The sequence below is a fragment of the Cynocephalus volans genome, chromosome 10 (assembly GCF_027409185.1).
Source record: "Cynocephalus volans isolate mCynVol1 chromosome 10, mCynVol1.pri, whole genome shotgun sequence".
Lineage (NCBI taxonomy): Eukaryota > Metazoa > Chordata > Mammalia > Dermoptera > Cynocephalidae > Cynocephalus > Cynocephalus volans.
The window spans coordinates 57,624,638-57,641,807 of NC_084469.1; the positions used below are offsets into that span (position 1 = coordinate 57,624,638).

Consider the following 17,170-nt stretch of genomic DNA (forward strand, 5'->3'; position numbering starts at 1 on the left):
TAACTCGGCAGAGCAGAAAGCTGAAGGGAATGGAAATCACCACACTCAGTGATCAGCTCTGAACCCAGAGGGGGAAGGTGAATAGAGGAGGGTCCCCAAGGGGGCTCTGACTGCACTGGTGAGGTTTTACTTTTTTAAAATGGCTGCTGAGTACATGGGTATCACTGACTAATGCTATCTTTATGTCTCAAACACTGTATCATAAATTACTTTAAAATTTCTTTAAGACACTTTTATTTCCATATGTCTGGCTCATGGGTCTTATTTCTCAAGGTTCTAAATTGGGGCCTCCTCAGAAACTTCATCTCACAGTGCTGGGGTCAGATCCACAAGAGGCTATTTACATGATGGCATGGGGCCTAAGCACAAGCAGAGGAGAACAGAGAAAGGCCCTCAGATGAATGCCTTGTCCTAATTGGACAGCCTTGGGAAGGGGGCTGGGTCCTTCTGAACCTCAGTTTGCCCATCTGTAAAATGAGGTCATTCTGGTTCCTGCCATTGAGGGGGGTTGTGAGCCTAAGTGAGTTCTAGCACTCTGTCCACACTCATCCTCCAGTCTGGGCCCTGTGACCACCTGAGTCAGATCCCATCCCTCCTCTGCACAAACCCTCCCGTGTCCCCTCACCCCAATAAAAGCCAAAGTCCTTACAGGACCCCAGGACTCTATGAGGCTTGCACCATCCCCCCTTTACTTCTTCAAAGACATACTCTTTCACTGGTGTCTGCCTCCTGTGGCTCCCAAGACACACTGGGACACCCCAGCTCAGGGCCCTGGCACATGCTGTTCCCTCAGGTGGAAACTCAGGGCCCCGCTCCACTCTTTCAGTCTCCACTCACAGGTCCCTTTCTTTGAGAAGCCTTCCTAACCTCCTTAGACAAAAGTGCATCCACCCAACCTCCCCTTACCCTTCATTTTCCTCTGTGAGCCTTTACTCCACTGACAATATTATATATATTTACTTGTCTATCAGTTTACTGTCTGCCTCCCCCACTAGAATGTCAGCACGGTGAGGGCAGGAACTCTGGCCTGTCTTGGTCACAGATGTATCCTCATAGCCTTGCACAGTGTTGGGCTCACAGTGGGCAATTAATAAATATCTGTGGATTTAAGTGGTAGATATGCTAACTATTCTGATTAAATCATTACACAATATATGCATGTATTGAAATAACAAATTGTAACCCATAAACACGTACAATGAAAAAAATAAAATAAAATAATTTTTTAATTAAAAAAAAAAAATCTGTGGAATGAACATGTATAGAGGGAAGCTCTGTGCCCAGAACAAGCTCAAAATCAGCCAAATCCCTCTCACTAGCACTTGCTAAGTCCTTCTTCTCTCGCCCCCTCTCACTGACCTGGTTCCAATGCCAGACTGCACAGATGGGATAAGGGGGGGGCAGGTGGGGAAGCAGAGAGCTGTCTCCTGGAGCTGGAGACAGGGGATCAGGAGCCCCTTCCTGGCACTGTGGGAGCTGGCTGAGGCAGTGGCAGCAGCCCCCTCAGGAGCCTCTGTTGCCTGCCCTCTAATCCATGACTTACCACGGCTCCCAGAGGAGGACTTGCTCAGGAGATAAATTCAAAGACAACAGGAACCTGTCATAAGAAAGGCAGCATCTGCTTGTGGGTTTCCAGCAGGGAAAGACACTGGGGGCAAGAGTAGAGGGAAACATTTGCCTCATGTGCCACTCTATAAACTGCTCTGGCATTTTGTGAAGGCATTTTGGCAAAATTGATAAAGTGAAAAATGTATATGTGTTTGGAGGAATTTCTCCTGCAGAAAATGCGAGTGCCAGGGCTCAGAGGATCTCAGGCAGGGATTTTCAATCTCAGCACTAGTGACATTTAGGGCCCGATAATTTGTGTTGTGGAGGCTGTTCTGTGCACCATGGGATGTTAAAGCAGCACTCCTAAACTCTCTCTACTCATTACCGCCAAGAGCACACCCTCCCCTAGTTGTGACAAAATGTTTTCAGACATTACCAAATGTCCCCTGGGGGGCAAAACCACATCCAGTTGAGAACTTCTGTTCTAAGGGTATTTATTATTGCTAGAACAGTGAAATCCTGCAAACAACCTAAATACCTACACCAGGGAACAGATACTATAATAATGCTTAATATGATGACTACTAAAAAGAACAAGTGCTCAGGTAGCACTTACCACATGCCAGGCACATTTAAGCTCTTGTACACACAAATTTAACCCTCACAGCAATCCTATGAAACAGGTATTTTTAGTGTCTCTATTTTAATGGGGAAACTGAGGTGCAGAGGTGAAATGAACTCCCTATCACCCTGTCAGGAAGTAGAGCTGGCATGCGACTCCAGGCAGCCTGGCTTTGCCACCACACTGTACCACACAGCCTTCAGAGTTACGCAGACCTGGTTTCGGCTCTCTGCTCCCCCCCTTTCCCCTCCAAGCCTCAGTTTCCTCCTCTGTGTAATGGAGACAACAGCAGTGCTTCCATGACAGGCTCACGCAGGGAAGGGTTTAGCACAGCACCCACTTGTGGAGAGGCTCCAGCCACCAAACAAAACAGTCATCCTGAGCACAAAAACCAACACTGAAGGGCCGGCCCGTGGCTCACTCGGGAGAGTGCGGTGCTGATAACACCAAGGCCACAGGCAGGAATGGCCGGTTCGCTCACCGGCTGAGCGTTGTGCTGACAACACCAAGTCAAGGGTTAAGATCTCCTTACCGGTCATCTTTAAAAAAAAAAAAACAAAAAACCAACACTGAGACCATCAGCACTCGGTGACAAAGGCTTGCTGCGCAACATAACTTACAATATGATCCCCTTTCTGAATCACAAACATGTACACTCCACATCACCTCATTTCTACGATATGCTTACTTTTTCACATGCTGACATTACTGAGATTGATATGCACCTCATGATCCATGTATAAATTTCATCTATAACATCTTTTCAGAAAAGCAATTACAGGATCAATAATGGAACTTTCAGAGCACAGTGTCTTAGACTTCAGAAGGGTATGAGGAGGCATGTGTTTAAATGTCACATGCATAGAATAAAAAAATCAGATGGAAATGTGCCAAAGAGCTACCAGAGGCAAAATAACGGGTAAAGGAGTCAGGGTGGCCTAAGGAACCAAACGCCGGAGTTTCAACCCCTGCTCCACCACTTGTTGTGGGACCTCAAGCAAGTTACTTTCCCTTTCTTCACCTCAGTTCCCTCCCCTGTATGTTAGACACAATAACAGCTTTTACCTCCAAGGCCGTCGGGAAGATTAGATGAACTAATCCATATAAAGTCCTTCAAACAGCCTGACAGAGCAACTGCTCAACACATATTAGGTATTATTATTATCTCCTCTGGTGGGCAGAGACATGGGGAACTTCACTTCCTACACTGTATATTTATGGACATGTGAATTTTTACCTATTCTGCCTCCTGTAAGAAGGCGGCATTAAAGAGACTTCTTTTTCTCTTAAACACCATATACACTCCCCACCTGCCCCATCTGTCTACTTGGAGCAGGTAGGATTGGAGGCAGGATGAAGACGTGGGCAGGCCACAAAAGAAACTGGGACAAGAATAAGCACCAGAACAGATTTCCTTCTCTTCCCCCGCACACACACCTTCCCCCTCATACCACCCAGAGCCTTATAGCACCCACAGAAATCACATCAAATAATGAAGCCTGCCTGGCTGAGAGCAACGTGCCACAGCCAATGGGACCCTCTAAGCACAGCTCTGATCCTGTCACTCCCCTGCTCAGGACCTCTCCCTGGTGCCCATGGACCATGTCCAAGGCCCTCATGGAAGATGCCAGGGCCCACCTGCCTCAGCCCCTCCCCTGCTCTCCAGGCTCATCGGTCAGCTCGCCCCAACACGCACAATTCTCCCTTCTCCTGGTCCCTTGAAGATGCCTTGCTCTCTCACCCCAGGGCCTTTGCACATGCTTCCCCCCAACTGGCAGGCTGTTCAGCCATCTTCACTTGCCAAATCCTCATTTCCTCAGGGAAGCCTTCCCTGACTGCCCCCTCTCCCGTGAGTGGCAGACCCTCAGAGCTCGGCCTTCCCTTCCCCTCACAGTAATTACCTCTATTGTGCCCAGTCACCTGCAGGATTAACTAGTTAACATTGCCTCCCCTGCTGGACCACAAGCTCCACAAGGCAGGGACAGAGTCTGTCCTAGTCCCCATTGTGTCCCCAGCCCCACCCAGTACAGGGCCAGGCCCAGAGCTTTAATTAACTCCAGGTAAGGGTGGCAAACACAACCACAGCTTTTGTGCTCAGAGTTCTGCCAAGTGAAGGTGAAACAAAATATCCTCCACTCATTCCTCAAATATGGCACCAACTCTGTGTCAGCACTGCTCTGGTCACCAGGGATACAGCAGTGACCAAAACAGAACTCCTTGCTGCTGGGGAGTTTACCTGGAGGGGGAGTTGCATGGGAGAGACGGGCAGCAAAATAAATAAGTAAGCAAATTATACAGTGTATCCAAAGTTCACAAATTTTATGGAGAAAAGTAGCATATGGAGGATTAGACCTATGGTAAGGGAACAAGCGTTTCTGGTTTTACACAGGATGGTCAGAGAAGGGCTCGCTGAGATGGTGACATCAGAGCAAAAATGTGACACAGATAAGAAAGCCACGGGGAGACCTGGGGGTGAGAGTTCTAAGCATGGGAAGAGAGGGACTAAGGTGTGATGTGCATGAGGCAACGCCAGAAGTTGGTGAAGGGGAGAGAGGCAGGAAATGCAACTACAGAGGGAGCTGGGTGCCTGGCTGAGCAGGACCCTGGGGGCCACTATAAGGGCTATGGCTCTTACTTGGAGTGAGATGGGGAACTGTTGGCTTGAGGTGGACTGGGGGGAGGCAGTAACAGCACATGGAATCCCTTAACCCCAGTTCAGGGGTGTGGGGTCCTCAGTGAGGCCGGGGCTGCATCACAGCCTTCCTCTCCAGGAGCTGTCCCCAGAATAAGCCCTGTACACTGGTCTGACACTCCAACCACATGCCCCACCTGGGGACCATGAGGACCCGCATGTGACAGATAAGGAATCCAAGAATGGGAAAGATTCAGTGAGTACCCACCACCAGACAATTAGGACACAGCTGAGGCGTCTCAGCTCATGCCAGCCCTGAGCCTCTTCCACACCCCTCTGCCATTGCCCCCAAGAAATAGAGTCACCTCTCTTCTCAAATTGCCTCCTCATATAACCCAGCCAGCCCTCCCTTACCGTCCCTGACACCCTGCAGACCTGAGCTGCCCCTAACACATGCACACGCACATGTAAGCAGGACCCCTTCAGCCTGGCTGAGTGGCACCTCCCTCACACACATTGCTCTGCATCGTCATTATCTGTCTGCCTCCCCCACCAGGAGTTCTGAGACAGGGCCTGGTAGCGTGAGGCTTCATCTCATGCCTAGGGTACCTAGGAGCAAACAGGCAGGGTCCTAAACATGGCTAAACCAGTCATCCCCCCTTATCCACTGGGGATACATTCCAAGACCCGCAATACATGTCTGAAACCAGAGACAATACTGCTCCCTACACGTACAGTATTGTTTGTTCCTACACATACATACCTATGATAAAGTTTAATTTATAAATTAGGGGCAATAAGAGCTTAACAACAATAACTAGTAATAAAATAGAAAAATTTTAACAATATATTGTAATAAAATTTATGTGAATGTAATCTCTCTCTCTCAAAGTATCTTACTGTACTGCACTCACCAATTTTCAGACCGTGGTTAACCATGCTAACAGAAACAGCAGAGACCAAAACCGCAGATGGGGGGCACTGTTGTATTCACTGAGTGCACTCCAAGTGCCAGGCATGGACTGACGTTAATCCTCACAGCAATCCTGTGAGGTCGATGCTATTACTATCCGCATTCTTCAGATGAGAAAACTGAGCTTCAGAGAGAGAAAGTCACATGCAGAAGATACCACAGTGAGTGCAGGAGATGGGCTGTGTCTAAAGCAGAACAAGCCAAGAAAACTTTCTGTAATGACAGAGCCGTGATTACTGAGCACGTGAACTGTGCCTAGTGCAACCGAAGAACTGAATTCCTACTCATTTAATTTAATTAAAACTTAAATTGCTACACATGGTTAGCAGCTACCATATTGGGGGTGCAGCTCTATAGAACCCCTGCTAATTAAGCACCTGGAGCCTGAAGGCAGAGGAGGGATGGGGGTGACTCTCAGGCCCAAGAGGGGCTGGATCACCCCAGCCTGGCTAGGAGAAGCTCCCATGCTATACCCATCTCTCCTGCACCACAACCCAGCTCACCCCAAAGAACTGGAGCAGGACTCTGAGACTCAAACTCACACCTCAAGTCAACTCAAATCCTTACTCTACCACTTCCAGGCTGCATGGGTCGCTTCTCTGAACTTCGGTTTCCTCATCTGTACAATGGGATCCTAACACCAATCTGACTGAGCATATGCTTATGTTACCTCAAAAAATAACTTTTTTGACAACCCTGGGTTGTCATGGGGAGCCAATGAGATGTGCTTCATGCACAGCTGGGGATAAGGCCAGTACTTGAGAAAATAGGCACAAATAACACAAAGGTAAACTCTGAAATCAAGGGCCATCCTGAGCCTGTTAATCAGGGACATGGATGTGGCATCTTGTTTTCATACTGTCATTCATTACTTAGTAATAAAGGAATCATCCAGATGATTAACAATATGCCTATACTAACTATTAGAAAATACCATCTAAATGAAAACACACAGCTAAGAAAAAGTAGGCACCCTGCAGACACCTCCACCCCTGCCAAAGCCTTTGGACACCAGTTTGAAAAGCTGGGCCTTAAGGGACCCTTGTCTCCAAAGCAGAATACAGTCTGCTCCTTGCCCTTCTCCATTTCCCAGGTCACCACCAGAATCAGGCCAGCTCTCTCTCACACAGGTCCCTCCTCTTTGGAGTTAAAGCCCCGGCTCCTCACCATAGCCAGGATCCTGGGCCCTTCCACCTTCCTCTCTCCTCCCTCAGCCATTTGACCAGCTCCAGCCACAATGGCCTGCTCTGTTTCACCACCACATCCAGGGCCTCTACCCATGCTGTACCCCCACCCAGCCCACTCCTTTGAGCTCTCAGGTCACAGCCTCCACGCTCTCTCCTCAGGAACTTTCTCAAGTCCCTCTCCCACCAACTCCAGCTAGATTCTGTTCCTTTCTACAGCCACCCTGAACACTCATAGGGCAAATGCTACTTCTCTGCCACCTTTGATAGACTGGGGGCCATTCCCTGGAGTTCAGAACTACACATGGCACATAGGAGTGATTCAATAAATATTTGGTGACAGAATGAAATACAAAAATGCCCCAAAACAGCCAAAGGCTGACTCCTGAGGCCCAGAGATCACTCAGGAATCAAACTCCAAGGCAGGGAGGGAGGGGAGTGACTCCCACCTTCATCCCTTCTCCCTGGCCTCTGGGGAAAGGAAGGGCCAAGGTCATGGCTCCACAGGCATTAGGAGGTAGAGAGAAGTAGCCACACCCCAGCTCCCGAACATGTATTGAGTGGAGTCATTTCCAGGACAACTGAGGCCAAATTTGTGCCAGCTCTGTCTGGGAGAAGAAAAAGCAAGAGAGAAATCATTATAACAGTAATGACCCCAGTAACAGCAGCCACAATATTAGTCAGAAGAGCTAGTTTTCAAAAGCCATACTTGGGTTGGTCAGTTAGCTCAGTTGGTTAGAGTGCAGTCTCGTGAATAACCCCAAGGTCATAGATTCAGATCCCCATACAGGCCAGCAGCCAAACAAAAAAACAACAACAAAGAAACAAAGGGCACACATGACCCCAGATAGAGCTGGGTTCAAGTTTCATGTCTGTCACTAACACTTTGACTTTGGCTAATCCAATAACCTCCCTCTACCTCTGAAGCTCCCCAAGTTCCCAGGTTGTGCTGTGGATTAACGATAGCAGACATGTTAGGCTTTGGAGCAGTGCCCAACAAAGAGAGGCAGCTCTGTTAACTACTCACAATAACAACACGAACATTCTATGTAGCTTTCTATGCCTTAATTTCCTATCTACAAAATGGGGGTGATAACACGACCATCTTCCAGGCTGCCATGCAGGTTTACAGAGCTAATACGCTTGAAGCACTCACAGCAGTGTCTAGCCAAGCAGGAGCTCAATGATGGGTACGATTAATATTCCGGTCCACAGCCCTCCCGGGCAGGAACTTCAGCTAATCAGCCCCATCACTTTCTCCCAAGGCTCCAACTTCGAACCCACTATGCCAACCAACAACTCCAGGCTGGCTGCTCCCCAGAGCCCCTTCTCTGCTCTCAGATGCCCATCAATCCCAGCCTGACAATCTCAAATTCACTGAGCACCTTCTCAGGAGGTCCATGCTTTGTAACACATTAGCTCCCTGAATCCTCCCCATAGCCCCATTTGGCAGGAATGTTCCCATTTCCAGCTGAGCAAACTGCACCTCAGAGGTGAATTGAGGCCCCAAGGGTTCCACGGCAACCAAGGAACGTGCCAGGAGCAGGGTCACATCAGCTGTCCCCGACCCAGATCACTAAGCAGTCCAAGCTGAGTAAGAGTAGACCAATGGCCCACCAGACAATGACGAGCTTGAAATCAGGCTGGGGAGGGGAACAAGGGAGAGGGCAGCTTCCCCAGTCCACTCGGAAAGGGCCCACAAGGTGGCAAACCAAGGAAGGGTTGGATTTCTGGCCTCACCCTTAGAAACAACATCTGTGGATGAGCTTCCCGGGCAGGGCAGGACGGCTGGGCTCAAGGAACTTCCTGCAGGGACCTCCGACATGCAGTCTCCCCTTGCTCAGCTCCAGCTTGCTGTCCCTTGCTTGGTGCACCCAGAACACCCAGGCCCTGCCATGGGTACCAAGTTGTCAGTGGGTCCTGCCCCAATGGGGCCAGGCTGAGATCCCACCCAGCGTCCCTCCCATGCTTGCTCCCTCCCTCCTGGTCCTGCTCCCAGGCTGTCTTCCCCAGCTGGGCCTCTCACTGCTTGGCTGGCTGTCCAGAAGAGCCTGCCACGGAACCACCCCACCGTGCAGCCCAGAGGCCTAGTTTTTGAGGGCATTCCACTGAGAGCTCTGGGAAGTTGAAGAGAGGCCCAGGGAGGGGTGTCCCTGGGTCCTCCAGAGGGGATCAACTTTGAAAGACACTCCTTTCCACCACCACCCTCATCCCAGGGGACTTCCAGAGACTCCAGGTTTGCTCTGAGGGGGCTCTGCTCCTTCTAGGAAGATACCCCAGAACAAACCTTGGAAAAACAAACATCAGGGATCTTGTTACTGCACTAAGCCTTAGGGTTGAGGCTCAGGGGTGGGATGTGAAGTCACCCTCACCAAAGATTACCGAGCACCTTCATGTGCTTCAGGGAACTCTGGAGCCAGACTGCCCAAATTCAGAGCCTGTTCCCAACACTTCCTGGTTGGGGGACCAGCACAGGTTGCAGAGGCTCTCCAGCCCTCAATTCTCACTACTGTCAAGTGGGAATCAAAGCTAATTCCTCCTGGTCTAAAGGGTCTTCACCCAGGTCCTCCCACGGCTCCTTCACAGCACTCTAGTCCCTGCCCACACATCACCTCCTCAGGGAGGCCCTCCCTGATCACTCAGTTAAACTCGAATAACACCCCCACTCTCTTTCCCCTGAGCCCCATCTATTTTGCCTTTGTAACATCAACCACAACCTGATGTCCAATCATAGATCTGTTTGCTGCGCACCTGTCTTCACTAGAAGGTGAGCCCACAAGGCCGGCCTTTCCAATTCTAGAGCAGCGCCAGGAAGGTCGCAGGCCCTCAGGCCCACAAGCTGAGTGTAAGGCAGAATCATCAAGTCCAGTACTGTTTCGATCAGGTACTGCTGCTATTCTGCATGGTTATTTTATATCAGCCCAGCTGGCCGGGTTGGGGAGCGATGGGCAGAAAAATCAGCCCATCAAGCTTCCCCACCTCTCACCCTAAAGGTAGCAACCATGCGCTCTGACAAACATGGTATGAAAACCACAGAAGAAGGCAACCATTGAGCTTTTCCCGGTTGTAAGGCAGTGATTCTACTCAAGGGGGAAGGGGAAGGCATGTGAAACTCCCTGCCCAGCTCAGTCAAATCTATCCCCACCCCAGGCAGAAGCCTGAGAATCTTTCATGCTGAGAGTCACCTTCTAACACCCTAGATCTGACCCGGCTGCTCCTGTTGAAACTCCAAACTCCTCCTGCAGCAATCGACAAGGCTATGAGTGACCCAGGCCCTGCTGTCACTGGGCCCCTGGCCTCTCCTCCTTTTTCCTCTCTCCCTCCCTTGCTCTGCCCAACAATGCAGGCCTCCAGGCAGCCCTCCCTGCACCTCATCAAGCTCCATCCTCCCTTCTGACCTGCACTGTGGTTCCCCCCACCTGGAAGGCTGTCCCTCCTCCTCACATCTCACATAACTGCTTTACCTTGCCAACCTGGATGAGCTCAGAGGCCTTCCTGCCACAGCATCTAAAGAAGTGCCCAGTTGGTCTCTGTCACCTGATGTGAATTTACTCTCTAGCACCTCCCCTCTAACCTGTTCTTTGTTTATTCACCTGTTTTGGGTTGGTGTCCCTCAGCTCCATGAAGATAGGAACTTTAGTAAGTGAACCACTGTATCCCCAGCATCTGATGCAATGCCAGGCACACAGTAGGTGCTCAATAAATGGCAGTGGATGAATGAAACCCTTTCCTGCACCCTTTCCTCAGCTCCAAAATGCCCTCAGGACCAAATCCTCCACCTCTCACCCAGGCCCACCAAGCTTTACACTGCCCAGCCACTACCCACTCCCAAAAGCACTTCAGTTACCCACCCTGCCCAATCCCACCTTTCCCAGGGCTGTGGTGGAGATTCAATAAAAGCACAGAGAGAAAGTATACAGAGTCTGACATCTGGGAATGATCGAGAATTTCTACAAATGAGGGGGCTCGGGGCAGCAACTGTGTGGGAGAGGAAGGGGGCCTGGGAGTTGAATTTGTCAGTTGTTACTTGACTATATATCCCCCACCTCCACCCATTTCTGCATCTGGAAAATGGAGATGCTAATTTTGACCCTACTCTCCTGGTGTTCTCTGACAAGGTTGGGTAAACTGGCAAGGGCCTTCAATGTGCTAGCAGAAATATTAAGAATTACAATTGCTAAAATATACTGAGGGCTCACAATGTGTCCTGCACTCCTCTTAAATACTGAGGAGACCTTTACTGCAGGCTTACTATGATACGAGCAGTTACAAATGCTTTCCAAAGATTAGACTGCTTCATCTGCATAGCAATCCTGTGAGGTGGGAATTATCGTCATTGCCATGACACAGGCAATGAAATAAGCTCGGAAGGGTTGAGGAGCCTGCTTAAGGTCACACAACCAGCAAGTGGCAAGGCTGGATTTGAACCCTCTGCTCTGAATCACTTCAGTGCAGCTCTTTAGAGAGCCTGGAAACCAGGTCATCGAATTCCTGGATCTTGGCTGGGCCAGGCTAGGGGACTGGATCCCAGGACACCTGAGGGGACCAAGGGTGGGGGTGGGTGAGGCTGGAAACCATGGTCCCACAATAACATAATCGTGACTACCAACTGAGACTTACACAGCACCAGGCACCATTCTAGGAGCTTCTCGTGGATTAATTCATTTAATCCAACAGCCTGAGGTGGGTACCTTTCTTAGCCCACTGTACAGAGGTGAACACTGCAGCCCATGATCACACAGCCAGAATGTGAAAGCACCAGAACTTGCATGCATACGCATTTCACCATCCTGCCTCTAATACAGGTCCCCAGTAGCTGTATCACCCCCTGCATGGCTCTCTTATTGTGTTCTCCTGCTCATAGCACACACCTGTCCACAGTTAAAAGATGCCCTGGTTCAACTCTGAGGAGGAACCAAGTTTCAGCAGCCAACCCAGAAAGGCTGGAATGGCTGCATGCAGAGGGGCTCATGACAGCCTAGGCTCAGGGATGAAGGGAAGGAAATGACCAGGGCACAGAACAGAGGTGACAGAAACCCATTCCTACCTGGGATCTGTGTGTGGCACCAGAAGCTAACTGACCTGGGTTCAAACCCCACCCTGTCTTCCTAGGGACTGATAAGATCTGGATGAAGGCAATTGCTCCTCTGAGCCTCAATTTCTGACTCTGCAAAAAGGACAAAAACACCATATAAAAGCCTCGAGCCCAGGACCAGGCACAGAGTATATGCTCACAAACAAAAGCCACTGCCCCAGTTACTCATTGACAAGAGGATCACTCTGAGGCCAAGGTGGGCCAAGGGTTCACATCCCAGCTCTACCACCTCCAGCTATGAGTCCTTGAGGAAATCATTTCACTCCACAATGATTACCTCAGTTTCCTCATTTGTAAAATGAATATTGCACTTCTACCGAGTTCAAAGGACTTTTATAAAATAGGCATAAGCATAGGTATGTTTTGAGATTTAAATGAGGTCATGTATGCAAGAGGCCTGTCATATGTCTGGCATGGGGTGAATGCTCAATCAACACTGGCTATCCACTAGCTCTAGAAATGATTTGCCTCTCTGCAACTTAGTTTCCTCATCTAAAAGGGAGATCATGATAACAGTACCTTACCTCTAGAATGCGAGTATTCAGCAAGGTAATCTACGCGAAGAATTCTAAACACAGAATGCACACAATTAATGTCAGCCATCAATTTCATGATTACTGTTTTTATTGCTGCTGTTAACCCCATCAGGGTTACCCTTTAGAGGTTCAAACTCTGTAAAAGCTGGCAAGAGAGAACCACAGGAACAAACCCTAGTGGAGAAAAACTCTAGAGAGCCCCCAGCTGCCTTGCACACTCAGGGACCTTTCTCTCCAGAAACCATGACCCATGGAAACAAGTCTGCTTGGAAGCCTTTGCTGTGGACAAGAAGCAACCATCTGCCCCCTTTGACCACATCACCAGCCCAGTCATCTGGGTCAATCAGGGACTGCAGCCAGCCCTCTGGGAACTCCAGACCAGGGGCAAAGGCTACAGAGCAAGCCAAGGTCACAAGCTGGCCTAGGGACTACGGACACTGGCCATACATGTCTGAGGCTGGCTGCTCCAAGCACCCACCCAGTGGCCACAATGAGAAACCAGATCTGTGGGGAATCTGACTGTCCCAAGCAATTCACAGCAGCCTTCCTCCCTGGGCCAGGCTGGGCCAGGGGCACCCCCATCCAAGTCCCTTTGGCCTATACAGAGAGGAACAGCTGGGAAAACAGCTCTCAGACTCACTATGAGGCCAACTGTGATCGCCTGGTAGGGAGTGTAAACAAGATGTGCCTCTGGGCTGGTAACTGGGGAGACACAAACAGCTTTACAGCCAGGGAAAGAAGAGCCTGCAGTGGTCTGCATCAGTTCCTGGGCCTTTCACACCCACTGCCAACCAAGCTCAGACTGGGGCTGAACTGCTGCTGCTTCTCTGGAAAGGGAAGAGTGGACAAGGTTAAAAAACAGCCCACTGGCCGCGGGTTCAGATCCTATATAGGTAGGGCCGGTGCACTCACTGGCTGAGTGCCGGTCATGAAAAGACAAAAAATAAAATAAAATAAAATAAAAACAGCCCACTGGAGACCCTACTTACTCCAGACCAAGCCTCTTGCTGAGCCCCAAGAGGTCTTCAAATGAAAGAAAGGGGTCCTCAGAATCCTAAGGATCACAGGGACTGGGGAGAGGTTGGGTGGGGGACACGAAATAACTGCAATTTGAGGTGGTAGGCATGCTGATAGTATTGATCTGCTCACCATACCTTGGGCATGGGTGCGACGGTCAGCTCTGTGCCCCACGAACATGTATAATCAATAGAAATAATTTTTAAGAGAATCTTAAAGATCAAAATGTCCCCAGACACCTTGCCCTGAGGAGAAGAGGTGTCCTTCCTCCCAAGTCTTTTTTTTTTTTTTTTTTTTAAAAGATGACCGGTAAGGGGATCTTAACCCTTGACTTGGTGTTGTGAGCACCACGCTCAGCCAGTGAGCAAACCGGCCATCCGTATATGGGATCCGAACCCGGGGCCTTGGTGTTATCAGCACCGTACTCTCCCGAGTGAGCCACGGGCCGGCCCCTCCCAAGTCTTAACAAGCAGATCCAGGAGCACAGCTCCTCAAACCCAAGCCCAAAACCCTCTCCCCTCCCTAATGTGGAACCAAAAGCTCAGAAAACTTCAGTGATTTCTAAGACATCCCTCTCTTCCCACCCTCCACGGAAGGAAAGAACTTGCTAAAGGATGCCCACACATCTTAAAATAAGACGAAATAATCTGAGAGGGTTCTGGAGTCGAGAGCAGACAACCCCATGTTCAGAGCACCCCAGTGACCATCCAGTTCCGTCCAAAGTCATTAAGAAGATCAATAAAGAGTGAGCTCAGTGTAAATCCCTACCCCCGTACATCGAATACAGGAAGCAGAAGCCCCTCCTCATCACTCGGCATCACAGACCTCCCAAAATATGCCCCTAAACACCTACTTGGGTCTGTCCGGCCCCCACCCACACCCCAGTCCCTCAAAGCGTACAAACATCACAGTCTCCTTCACTGATACAGCGCTCCTCTACGTTTTAAGGATAGCTCCCCCCAGTGCCTTGGTGGTATAACCCAGACGGCCCTACCCCGACCACAAAAGCTCCTTTCCAGAAGCCCCCACCCCTCTAAATACACTGTAGGAACGGCTCCCACAGCCCCCCAAAAGTACAGCCCTTTACACTTGATACGGGGCGCTCCCTCAATGGGTAAGCCCTCGCAACCTAGGCACCATCTCCCCCCACATCCCTCTAGTTCAGCCCCCAGTCCACACACACTGGGGTCTGTCCCCCAACTCCTCAGTGGTTCGGTCCTCCCACACTTGGTATGCTCCCCCCCCCGCCGCTTCAGTGGTACGGCCCGCCGCCACCGCCCCCGGCCCCTCAAGGTTAGTCCCAGCGCCCCCGCTCAGCCACCCCCACTCAGTTCCGGAAGGGGGGGCCCAAGGACCGCGGTCCCCGCCCGGAGAGCACGGGTGGTACAGCCCAGCGCTGCACGCTAGGGGCCCGGACACGACCATTGGAGTGGGGGACGCTCCGGGACACGCGCTGGCGCACTCACCTGTCACCGGCGGCCGCCCAGCCTCTCCGGCGGGGTTCTGCCCCAGCCCATCGCCACGCTGCGCTTGCTCCCGCTCCTTGTGCTTTCCGGCGGCGGCAACGGTGGCAGCAGCAGCGGCGGCGACACCTCCAAACCAGGCCCAACGTCTCGCGCGGCGCTGCCCCCCCGCCCTCGCCCCCCAGCCCCCGCTTACCGCCCCCTCCCACCCTCTGGGCGGAAATACCGCCTTCCCCCGCCACAAACAGGAACTGACGTACAAAGACCGAGAGGGCCAGGAGAACCCGAGAGCGCAAGCGCAGGGAAGGGAAGGAGGCGGGCTCACAGCATGGCGCCTGCGTACATTAGGCAATTTCGAGTCGGGGTGGGTAAATGATGGGCCTCGCTCGGACGAGTATCGGAAAGTATAGGCTTGCGCAGGCGCAGTGGGACTCCAATGCCTGTTTTCCCTAGAGGCGAGCCGCAGCGATTATTTCCCGGCAGCCCTTGAACCTCATTTGTATGCGCTTTGATCTTGTTTTACTCGGTTCTCGCCTTTACTTTTGGTTCGGAGGCTCTTCAAGAGCCCCGGAGCGGGAATCAGGAGGGGTTTCCTTTTCATTGTATCGGTCATGGTTGATCTCAGGCTCTGAAAGCCACACAAACCAAGTTTTGAATTTTCTCACTGGTGACTGTAGCCAGAATGCTGGTCTGTTTTCAGTGCCTCAGTATCCACATCTGCAAAATGGAGACAATCATAGCTGCATCACTCCGCTGTTGGACTATTTTATATAAATAGATGGTTTTTATCAATCAGTCTACTACTCCAAATTATTAATGGCAGCTGCTCATCATATACATACGGGGGTAGGGGTCTGGCTGATATGAGGAACCGAACTCGTGACCTTGGTATTACGAGGCTGCACTCTAACCGAGTTCACCAGCCAGCCCTTCATCATATGTATTCAAATGAATATGGGATATACCTTTCTTTACAGAGCAACTTGGACCGACAAAGGCCTTAAAATCGCCCTACAAGAAAAGAGCTTTGCACAGATCCTGGCCCATATATTCACTAGCGTACTTTCTCATAGGTCGGGAAGGGATTGCCACCTTCTGAATTTGGGTTCCAGTATGCCACATAGGTTGGTAAGTATGCATTGGTAAAAGAAAAATACCTGTCTGGGAGTTGAATCCTGGGTCCACCTCAGTCTGAGAGTGTTCTGGACAAATCCTGCTGAAGGCTGGGCCTTAGTTTCCCAAAAGGTAAACCTAAGGCTAGAACCAGCTGTTTCTTATTGGTTTCCAGCTTAGATCAACGTCTTCCCCTTCACAGCCCTGACTATTTTAGTGTAGTACTGTCTGGCAACAGGTCTGTTTCCCCAGCGCACAGGGAACCCCATGAGGGGAAGAGACCAGGAGTCTGAATCATCACTGTGTACGCAGCACTGCCCAGTAGAGGTCCGGGCAGAGTGGGCTCTTAGAGAATATTTGTTTCAAGAAATAACCCTTCTAGGGCCGGCCTGTGGCTCACTGGCCAAGCGTGGTGCTGACAACACCAAGCCAAGGGTGGAGATCCCCTTACCGGTCATCTTTAAAAAAAAAAAAAGAAAGAAAGAAAAAGAAATAACCCTTCTGCTCTAATCTAAACTCAAGGTTACTGTGACCTACCTCTTCATTCCTGTCCATGCTGAACTCACAGCCCATTCCCCTACTTCTGGGCTAACTGGAATCCGTGCCCCTTCTAGGGTATAGAACGGTTTACCACACGCTGAGATCTCACTGAAATCTCCCATGTGCTTGGGTATAAACTCCTTGGGGCACTAGTAGTGGAGGTTAATGGCTTTCAAACTATGTTAAGACCCAGTACACACATGTATTAGTATAGTACAATGAAACAGAAGTATCACCAAATGCTATTTACCCTTACATATGATGGACTCTGATATTTAACATACTTTTTTTTTTCGATGCTGAGACCTTGCTGAACTGCTTTTCTGACCCACTAGTGGGTTATGCCTTGCAGTTTGAAAAACACTGGTCTAGGGGGTGAACAGCACTCACTGGCTTTGGAGATGGATGAGCCCAGGTTCTAATCACACTTTTCTTATATCCTTGTCA

General features: G+C 50.3%; 1 protein-coding gene across 3 annotated transcripts in view; it reads right to left on the bottom strand.

The window, feature by feature from the left end:
* Positions 1–15,234, bottom strand: part of AKT2 (AKT serine/threonine kinase 2) — a 51,898-nt gene extending 36,664 nt beyond the window's left edge. For 2 of the 3 annotated variants that reach the window (XM_063111442.1, XM_063111439.1), the window contains exon 1: positions 15,074–15,234. The gene's annotated coding sequence lies outside the window, so the exon portion shown is untranslated. Of the gene's footprint in view, positions 1–8,699; positions 8,792–15,073 lie in introns of those variants that run through there. The other variant, XM_063111441.1, reaches the window with a different exon arrangement.
* Positions 15,235–17,170: the final 1,936 nt, after the last annotated feature.